The sequence below is a fragment of the Choloepus didactylus genome, chromosome X (assembly GCF_015220235.1).
Source record: "Choloepus didactylus isolate mChoDid1 chromosome X, mChoDid1.pri, whole genome shotgun sequence".
Classification (NCBI taxonomy): Eukaryota; Metazoa; Chordata; class Mammalia; order Pilosa; family Megalonychidae; genus Choloepus; species Choloepus didactylus.
Window position 1 is genome coordinate 161,237,692 of NC_051334.1, and position 10,614 is coordinate 161,248,305.

The 10,614-nt window shown below is 39.7% G+C and overlaps 1 pseudogene; it reads right to left on the bottom strand.

The window, feature by feature from the left end:
- Positions 1 to 9,182: 9,182 nt before the first annotated feature.
- LOC119522430 lies at positions 9,183 to 10,124 on the bottom strand (annotated as a pseudogene).
- Between the last annotated feature and the right edge of the window lie 490 nt (positions 10,125 to 10,614).

Here is a 10,614-nt window from a genome sequence, read left to right on the forward strand (position 1 = left end):
CCATCTAAAAGATTCTGTCAATTCCCTCTCTGAGGTAGTGCTCCAAAACCGCCGAGGTCTTGACCTTCTCCTCCTCAAAGAAGGAGGCCTCTGCGCCGCCCTAGGAGAAGAGTGCTGTGTATATGCCAATTCCACAGGTCTCGTCGAGGACAGCCTGAAAAGGGTCCGAGAGGGACTGGAAAAGCGTAAAAGAGATCGTGAAGCCACCAGTTATTGGTCCAGTTTTTTCACTCCCATCCTCCCATACATCCTTCCTTTTCTTGGCCCCCTATTAATAATTATTCTAGCTCTCATCTTAGGGCCCTGCCTCATCCGCAAAATTGTCCAGCTTGTAAGGAAACAAACGGATGCCATTTTTTCCTCGTTCGTGCAAATCCAGTATCAGCGACTCGCCACCTCTGACGCCCCCCACTCCAAGATGACAGCCAACCCTCCGCGACCTCAACGCCACCGGTCAACCCGCCGACCGCGAGGCCCTTCTCAATCACCTGAACATCGCTCTCGCCTCGAGTTCCAGCTTCTCTGAACCCCTGAACTTTAAACCCCTCACCTTCGCCCAGCCCGCTGCAGCGAAGCCCTTGTCGAGCGCCCGGGCACCACACCAACACTGAGCTCCAGCCTCGCTGAGCCACCGTCAACCCCTTTTTCCCTTCCCTGACCTCCCCCTTCCCTCACCCTTAGCAGGCCTCTCCGGTAAAGCCTCTTCCTCTAATTAGAAAAGAAAGGGGAATTGCGGGTGACTGAGCTTGTACCTCGACTTACCAGGCCTGGGCCAGGGGACCTGATATCACCCCCTGGGGAGGGTAGTGGGTACGGGCGTTTAGTGCCCTCTGCAGCCCCCCCGAGCCTAGGAAGCGAGGTCAAGGCAGCTCCCTTTTCCTCACCCAAAATGCCACTGGCAGGGGAGGCTTGCCGGAGGGAAACGCCTTTCTCCCAACCGCCCTTTCCCCACTTCGTTATCTTGCCCGCACACTCCCCTGTGCCAAGGCAACTCCTGCCACCGCCAGCGTGCATGCACCGTGGCCAGAACAACTCCCGCCCGCTGCAACGGCTCCTGCGTCCTCTCAGAACCAATCCTAGCCCCTCTCCCTTCAGTATTGCCATTTAAGGCTACTTCACCTCCTTTCCAGCCCTGCCCTTCTTACCAGCCTATATAACCTGTGATCACCCCTGAATAAAGCCTCTTTGGCGCATACTCCTACTGGATGAAGAGTGTCTTGTCCTTATCGCCGCCCTCCACACCTTGTACGCCTCCCGCCGAGGACCTGGCCAAGTCCTCCACCTCGCCCTCGCCTCCGGGAAAGAGCCCCCGCCGCCGGTACCCTTTAAGCAGCCCCGAGAGCTGAGGGCTCAGCTACCGGCCGCCACTCCCCCCAGAAGCAGTAACCCCGACCGCAGAATAAGATGTGTTTGCTCCTGTCTCTCCTTTCAATTTTAACTCTTTTCTGCATTTGGACCTATCATTTCCTTTTTCCTCTAAGGATGAATCCTACGCCTCCCTTAGCACCAGTGCCAACCATTCCATGGTTAGCTGATTGAACCCGTTCTTGCCCTTTTCAGGATTTCACTTCAGTAGTTATCCTCGCTTTCCATGCTGCAATATTTTGTCCTATATTTTAAATCCCTTACCTTCCCCAGCCTTCCCTTCCCTTTCTTCCCTCCCTCTCTTTCTTCTGCAAATATATATGTATATGTATATATATACATGTATATATGTGTATGTGTATATATACATATATATGTGTGTATATGTATGTGTGTGTGTGTGTGTGTATATATATCTTACTTTTACTAAGCTCTTTTCCTTAAGTGTACAATTGTACAGAGGATTCTCCAGTTCTAAAAACATTCTTCCCTTAACCCTGATAAATTTTCAAGCTATCTAATTTCTTACCTGCCCTTTCTTACATTTCTTTTGTCACTGAATGTCACTAAAAGGTAGCCTACAATTGTCTCTACTTTCTCACCCCTATCTAGTTTCAGTATCTTCCAGGCTACTGAAATATTTTGTTTGAAGGTTTCCAATGACTTCCAAATTGTCAAATCCAATGCTTCTCATAACTATTTCACATTTCTGATACATTTGGCATTGGTACCCCCCCACCCCCATTTCTTTAAACTTTTTCTTTCATTGGTTTCAATAACATTTCAGTCTCTGGATTTTTCTTCTAACTCTGGACAACTGTTTTTCTCCTTAAGCAGCTCCTTTCTCCTCCTACCCCTTAAGTGTGGGCATTGTCCGTGGATACTCCTTCAGATTTTTTTATCTGATTTTGGTATTGGTACTCTCACCTATCCCTACATAGTCTTTATCTACTGCAGAGATTCATAGTCTTTATCTGTGTGTCTAACCTTTCAGACCTACGTAGCCAAATATTTGATGAATATCTTGACTTGGGTGAGTTCTATCATGTTCAAAGCTAAACCTGTTTCCCTTTGACCAAAACCAGCAGTCTTGTCTTTCCTTCCATTGTTAACAGTGTTGTTTTCTTCTTAGTCACCCACATTTTAAAAATTGGGTTTATCTTTGACTCATTCATTCATTCTTTCAGTAAAGATTTGAGAGTCTACTATATTACTCCTGTTTTTAAAATTTCCAATGGCTTACTTTTTACCTAAAACGTGCCAAAGTCTAAACTCCTTAAGGCAGAAATATTCTCTACAACAGGTCTCCACCTTGACTTATCTGATGAATAACTCTTGCAGTCCAAATTCCAGCCAACAGGAACTAGTGATTCTGAAAATACACTCCCTGACACTTGTATGCATTTTTCCTGCCATTTGGAATACAATAATATCTCATGCCATATTTTGCTTATTAAAATCCTACCTATGCTGCCAAACCTAGCTCAAATTCTATCTTAAAGAAATATTCCACATTTTTTTTGTTACCCACAAGTAAATTATCTATTTCCTCTGTATCTATAACATACTGTTACTCTCTTGTAGCACTTGCCCATTCTTCACATGAAGTGGATGGGCTTGAGTTTCTTGTTATTGAAGAGGAAGAATAGACTACAAAAGAGGGGTAGTATTTTTGGTTAAATAGCATCACTCAAATGTTTGAAAGATGTGGGATCTAAATTGGAAGACGTGATCAAGGGGGCCAATTGAGCGGAGAAAAGCTTGGATTTGTAACTTAAGGGTGTGATGTCCTTTCTTCAGTCTCCATAAAGTAGGGTGGCTTTGAAGAGGAGGGGGGCATTTCAGTTACATCTCAGAAAAGGAAATAGAGCCAGAGATAACTGGAAATTGACCAGTAAAGCTGAACATATAGAAAATTGTATGCACTGCAAAGCGGCAGGACAGGATTTAAGTCCAGGCAATCTGGCTCCAGATTCTTACCCTTTCTACTCTACTGCCTCTCATAAATTTAAAAATATTTTGTTGGTTATGATAAAAACACATCATGTTGAAATAGAATAGTTATTTTAAATGTAGTTGAAAAACACCTGCTAAATGTTAACATTTACCAACTGCCTAAATATTTCTTTAAATTTATATTAGTGCTATGATTTCTGACTCAAGTAATGTGCTAAGACAAATTGTTTTACTCGTGTATAAGATACAAGATACCCACAATTAATGTACTTGACATAATGACTGAGTAGCTGAGTTAATTTGTTATCTTTTTAGCAAGTGAGCTCTTAGTGGATCTGTTAACCTTTTTCTACCTAAAATATTAATAATTGGAATTTAGTGTTTCTTATGCATCTGTTACTGTGCTGTGGTAGATTAAAGGTGGTTACAAAATCTTTGCAATTTCAAAAAAATTATGTGGAAAAAATTAAGACTTGAAAGACTATTTGGAAATGTAAGCTAACACTGCAATATGCTTACTTAAAAAGGAAGTGATCTAGTAGGGTTGACAGGATTTATATGCAGTAGAGAGTAGAGGTCTGACATGTAAAATGAAAGATAGCACTTTTACTGATCATTCAATGGTAAAAGCGGAAATTAATTTCTTAAGAGCTTGGAATTTGGCAGACGTAAATGGAGGATGAGGAAATTCATATAAGTAAGGGAAAGAATTGAAAATGATGAGGAATGGTCAAGGGGAGAGAAGCCCAGCTTTCATTTTGAGCTGCCAGAAAGGATTGGTACTGATGAAAAAATAATTTGAAGAAAGCTCTCAAGGAAAGAAATGAAGCCAGCTGTTTTGAAGAGAAAAATAGATATTTTCAATTTTAGAATAAACTAATGGAAAATACAGAAAAGATAAGTAAATTAGAATAGAAATATGGAGAGTCAAAGGGAAAATGACAAATGTTTGCAATAGATTGAGAAAGGGTAATATAGGGAAGAAGAAAAGGCAATCAAGGGTACTGACATTTTCTCATTTGCAGGAAGAGAAGAAGGTTGCTGTGTGTTTGGAGATTATAGACAGGTTAAGGTGATGTCAAGGCAGTTATGAGAGTTCTTTATGGTGCTGTAATACAGAAAAAATATGGGCTAATACCGGGGTATGCAAAACCTAGAAGAAAATGAAAGAGTGACTCAGTAGCAGACTTCACAGCTCAGAATGTGAGTGAGAATCCTGAATGAGATACTGATGAGAAAATCTGAATCTGCAACCTTAATGAATGTAGCACAGTGGAAAATCTACCATACTTTTGGTCAGAGATGGGTTTTAGTCCCACTTCTACCACTTACCAGTTGTCTGAAAATTGGGCAAATCTTTTCAGCTTCCTTATCCATGAATTTCTCATCTGTAGAGTAACTTCACATTGTTGTGATGCTCAAATAAGACAATATTTTGTGAAAATATTTTGAACAAGTTCTAGATATTATCATTCCAAGATTTTTTTGATGGGCAACTTTTTTTTGTTTCTGTGGTATATGGGATAAGAAGGAAATTGACTGTATGATAAAATGACAAGGGTTAATAACATTTGATCAAAGGAAAATTTAGAAACTGGTAGTCACCAACTTACTAAACAATGCTGTTAGAAACCTTTCTATTAAGTCTCAAGGAGGCACGATTCATGACGCACAAAATACAACAGTATGTTTACAGGAGTGACAGGTGATCAGTGAACCAGAGATTATTCAGGAAGCCAAAGGATATTTATTATCTTTCAATAAAAATGTTTTATTTGAACAAAATGTAATTTTATGTACCATATGAAGCTATGCTATGCCAGAGAAGGGGTTGTAAAATATGACTAAAATACAACTATGCGACCTAGACCTTACCCCTCTATATCTCTCTGTGCTTGGTGTGTGTTAGGAAAGAAATGAATGATGTTGAGAGTGAGATCATCCTACCCCTTAAGCCCCTTACTATATATTTTCTTAAATACCCTGCTTCTGAGAGAAATATCTAACCAATGTGAATGAAATAGCATGGAAAATGGAAAAAGGGATACTCTGTGCCCCAGGTCTCCTCAAATCCTCATTGCTACAGCCATTATTTCAGGTCCTCATCAGCCCTCAGACTACTAGGGTAGCCTCCTAGTTGGTCTTGCGTCTAATATTATAACTCTTCAATCATATGCCCACACTGTTGCCAAGGTGATTTTTATAAAACACAATTTTGAACATTTTATTTCCCTGTTCAAAAACCTTCAATGGCTACCCATAACATATAGCAGGGGTTGGCAAAGTTTTTCTGTACAGAACCAAATGGTAAGTATTTTAGGCATTGCAGGCCACACATACTCTCTGTGGAATATTCTCCTCCTCCTCCTCCTCTTGCCCCCCTCTTCCCCCTTCTCCTTCTTCCCACCCCTCCTCCTCCTCCTCCATGTCCCTTAACAAATTCAAAATCCATTCTTAGTGTGTGAACTGTACCAGGCAGGGAATGGATTTGGCCCCTTAGGCCATAGTTTGTTTGACCTATAGAATAGTATACAAGCTCCTTAATATAGCATACCAGTTACACCATAATGTGGCCAATTTATTTCTTCTTGAGTCTTTTCTGTTGCCACAGACACTTCCCACACCCTTTGCTGCAGTTTTGTTGGATTGTTGGCAGTATCTGAAAGTACACCAAGCTGGGTTTCATACCTCTGTTCTTGTTTACATTGCTTTCACTAAAATTGTCCTTCCTTATCCAACTGGCAAATTACTCCTCTCTCAAAACTATACTAAAACTGTCACCTCTTCTATTAAATGTTTCCTAATTGGCCCAGTTAGAATAGTATCTGTAGTACTGCACTGTGCGTATTTGCTCCCCAACTCCAATGTGAGCCTTTCAAAGACAGAAAATGTCTTGCTTGGATTTGTGTCCTTAACATACAGTAGCTACTTAGTAAATGTTTGTGGAATGAATGGGCACAGGAACAGTGTTAGCAAGTGATCCAACTCCAGCAATAACATAAAAAGAAGTGAAAATAGAGGACCAGCAATCCTCTGCATCGTGAATGACCCATACACATAAGTGAATGACTACTTTGTTAATCTCTAGGAAAGCTCCCTAAGTCCCACCCTTATACCTTTCTATGAAATTTCTTCATACACCCATGAAGGTATAGGGGTGCTTGCAGAGACTCATAGCGTGTTTTTGGAGAAATAATCCCCTCTAAAAGCACCTGAGTTTTTAGAATCCTAAATGGGAACTTAAAACCTATCTTCCAATAAACATACTTTTAAAAATGGTCCTAGGAACAATCGTATTACTAGTGCTACAATGATGGCCTAAATAAGTATTGGTGAGCAACCCTTGAAATGTAGCCTCTTTATCTCAGTGAGAAAAACGTGCACTGAGTTCCAAGCTAATGACTTAATGTTTTAACTTTTGGATATAACTCATTCCTAAGTTTGGGGGCTGTCTCTACTTAAAATATATCAAGCATAGGTCAGAGGAACTGGAATAGGAGGCAAACAGACTAAGAGCAAAGCCGTAAAAATGAAAGCCAAAGGGAAATATATGATTATGTTTCTAAAATTAGAGAATGGTCTGTGGAGGCTCCTCACTGTTTTCTCTGGAGGGGAAGATGCATAAAGGAAATAGACTTTAGAAAACAAAGAAGAGGAGCATTTGGAGGCTATTAGAAAAAATGATAGTATCTATTAGAAAACAGCAATAATTAACATTTATTGAATGCTTGCTATGTGTCAGGAGTTGTTCTGAGCAGTTTATGTGGACTATCAATTTAATCTTTCCAATGACACAATAAGGATGGTACTATTATTATCTTTATTTTATGGGTGGGGAAATTGAGGCACTGAGCAGTTAAGTGATTTGCTCAAGATCTCACAGTTAATGAATGGCAGCTCTTGACTTTGAGTCCAGGCTTTCTGACTCCAGTGCTCATACTTTCCAACGAAGTGCAGTGTGTAACTGAGGGAGACTTTTACCTAGCCCTTTTAATAGCATTGAAAACTGAGCCAGAAGAAAATTTGTAAGGAAAGAGTGTCACACTAAATAAATGAAGAATTGTCTACTTGCAATGATTTTACCTCTTGAGCTTTGGGCAGAAAATTGCTTCACACTCCGTTTGCCCTTGGTAGTCACAAGGGATTAATGGGAAGAGGTACTTCTGTAGGGATTTTTTAGAACCCAGAAAGGGTCAACATTCAGAAAGGAAGTGAAGAAGCTGTCTGAAATGAGGTTAACTGCCAATCATAGAAAATATTGGAACCAGAGAGCCTTCTCCCCAAGAAAAGCTGTGGAAGTTTGAGGAACAAGGTATACATATATATCCTCTGAATGTGCTGCGGCAGAAGAATTCTGAAGTCAATTGGTCAAAGTTAAGATGAGAGAAAGAATCAACAAGCTACCATAATACGCAGTGTACAATAAATGATGGCTGCCAACAATAGAAAGTGCATATGGCATCTTATCAAATGGGGAAGAGGGAGAAAAAGAATCACTGTATTAGTCATGAAGACTCTTGGAGAGAGCAAAGATGCTAAAGCTCATAATTGTGTATGAGAAGTGGGAGCAGAAATGGTCAGAGGGTTGCTAAGTCACATCATGGAAGAGAAAGCAGAGAAATAGGAGAAGGCAAAAGAATAATAATTTCAGTATAAGAAATTGATATGATGGAAATTTAATGTTTGTAGAAACAATGTTGGTTAAGAAGCGATTCATTAATATGTATAATATGTAAAAATAGCTCAACATAATAATTGTGAGTATAAATTAGAATAATTTATTTAAAAGTACTTTTAAAAGAATAAATTGCTTCCATACAAAAGTTACTTCTCATGAGTTGTTATCACCTAAATGTGGGAATTGAGGGCCATTTGTCCATTACGTTCAAATTAGGCAAGTTGCCTATAAAAATGTGTATGAGGAGTAAATCTTATATTATGGTTCTGTAACCACTGTCATGTAAGTGAATTTTATCCACCTTGTGTGACAAGCACAAACAAAATACCTGGTTACAAAAAATGATGTGGTTTATACCCCGGAAAAAAAAAAAAAAAAAACAACCTCTTCCTAATTGGCTACTCTGACCTATGTACTACTAGTATTCTCTGTGAACTATTTTTTTTATTCAATTTTATTGAGATATATTCGCATACCATGCAATCATACAAAGCTTGCAATCAGTTGTTCACAGTACCATTATATAGTTGTGCATTCATCACCAAAATTAATTTTTGAACATTTTCATTACCACACACACAAAAATAATAAGAATAATAATTAAAGTGAAAAAGAGCAATTAAAGTAAAAAAGAATACTAGGTGCCTTTGTTTGTTTGTTTGTTTGTTTTCCTTCCCCCATTTTTCTACTCATCCGTCCGTAAACTAGACAAAGGGGAGTGTGGTCCATATGGCTTTCCCCATCCCATTGTCACCCCTCATAAGCTACATTTTTAAACAGTCATCTTCAAGATTCAAGGGATCTGGGTTGTAGTTTGATAGTTTCAGGTATTTACTGCTAGCTATTCCAATTCATTAGAACTTAAAATGGGTTGTCTATATTGTACATAAGAGTGACCACCAGAGTGACCTCTCAGCTCCTTTTGGAATCTCTTTGCCACTGAAGCTTATTTCATTTCATTTCTGTGAACTATTTTTTGACACATTTATGGTTTTAGGGATTAATGTGGCTAGACAAAATGTTAATGTCCATGGTAAACTTGTTAATGAGTCCTTAATGTTGACCATGGAAAAAACACTCACTAAGATTTTGTCATTGTTGTTTGTTTTAAACCATGTAAGTTGAAATAATGGGTCAAATTTTTATTGTTTTCCTGCACATTGGAGGAGTTTAAAGAGAGCCATTAGAAGTTTTCATTTCCTTTGGATAACTTCCTAAATGCACCTTTTACATCCTTATTTTTCAGGGTATAAATGAGAGGATTTAACATGGGAGTAACTGCTCCATAAAATATTAAGAAGACTTTGTCATCTTCCTGGGGTGTCTTTGACTAAGGTTTCAAGTACATATAAATGGCTGTCCCATAAAATATGGTGACCACTATCAGATGGGATCCGCAGGTGGAGAAAGCTTTGAACCTGGCCTGTGCAGAGCGGATCCTCAGCACAGCAACCACAATGCGGAAGTAGGAAATGAGAATGAAGGTGAAGGGCAAGGGCAGTGTGAATACACTGATGACCAGACCCAGAATCAGACTGACTGGGGTGTCTGAGCATAGAAGCTTCAGCAGGGCGTGGACCTCACAGGTAAAATGATTGATGATGATGTGTCCACAAAAATGAGCAGGAATTGCAATGATTGATATTATTGCCAAAAAGAAGGCACTGGCCCAGGTCATCATGGCCAACTGTATGCAGACCTGGTTGTTCATAATGATGGTGTAATGCAGAGGATTGGAGATTGCAACAAACCTGTCATAAGCCATGACAGCAAGGAGGAGACACTCAGTCATCCCCAGAAAAAGAGCAATGGTCATCTGGGCATAACAGCTGGTATAGGAGATGGTGGGGAAATCCTTGAAGCATTGGGCCAAGACATATGGCTCCCAGCTGCTGGAGTAGCAGATATCAAGGAAGGACAGGTTACTGAGAAAAAAATACATTGGAGTATGAAGCTGAGTATCCGTTCTAACTATAATGACAATAAGGCTGTTCCCCAACGTTGTAACCAGGTAAAAGAACAGTAGTCCCAAGAAGAAGACAGTCTGTATTTGAGGCTGCTTGGAAAATCCAACAAGGATGAATTCTGTCACCTCAGATGCATTGCCACTCTTTAGACTGTCCATTTAGTTGTCTCAGGTACTGGGAAAGGAGACAAAACATAATGTTTTCTACATGGGGAAAATCAGTGGAAAAGCATCTCAGTTGCCTGTTAGAATATATGTTCTGGCGATCCAATTAATTATTTTCTGTCATTTGTTTTACTGGGTTAGGCTCTGCTGTACAGGTATCAAATGGTGGCAATATAGGCTCTCTTTTTCTTTCCTGTTGAACATTACATGAGTAGGAAAGGCTGATTAAGTTGTTCAGACTGTTCGAGCCCAAATAGAAGCTCTTTTTTTCTTTCTCGTAGAACATTACATGAGTAGGAAAGGCTGACTAAGTTGTTTAGACTGTTCGAGCCCAAATAGAGTCACTTATATCTGGTCAAATAAGGTATCTGATTTGTGTTCAAGTAAGACAAACTTTAACATTGGGTTAAACAGAATTATTACTCTCATACAAGGGCATAGATAATTGGACTTTACCACTGACCAAAAAAGAGGCAAGTTTGCT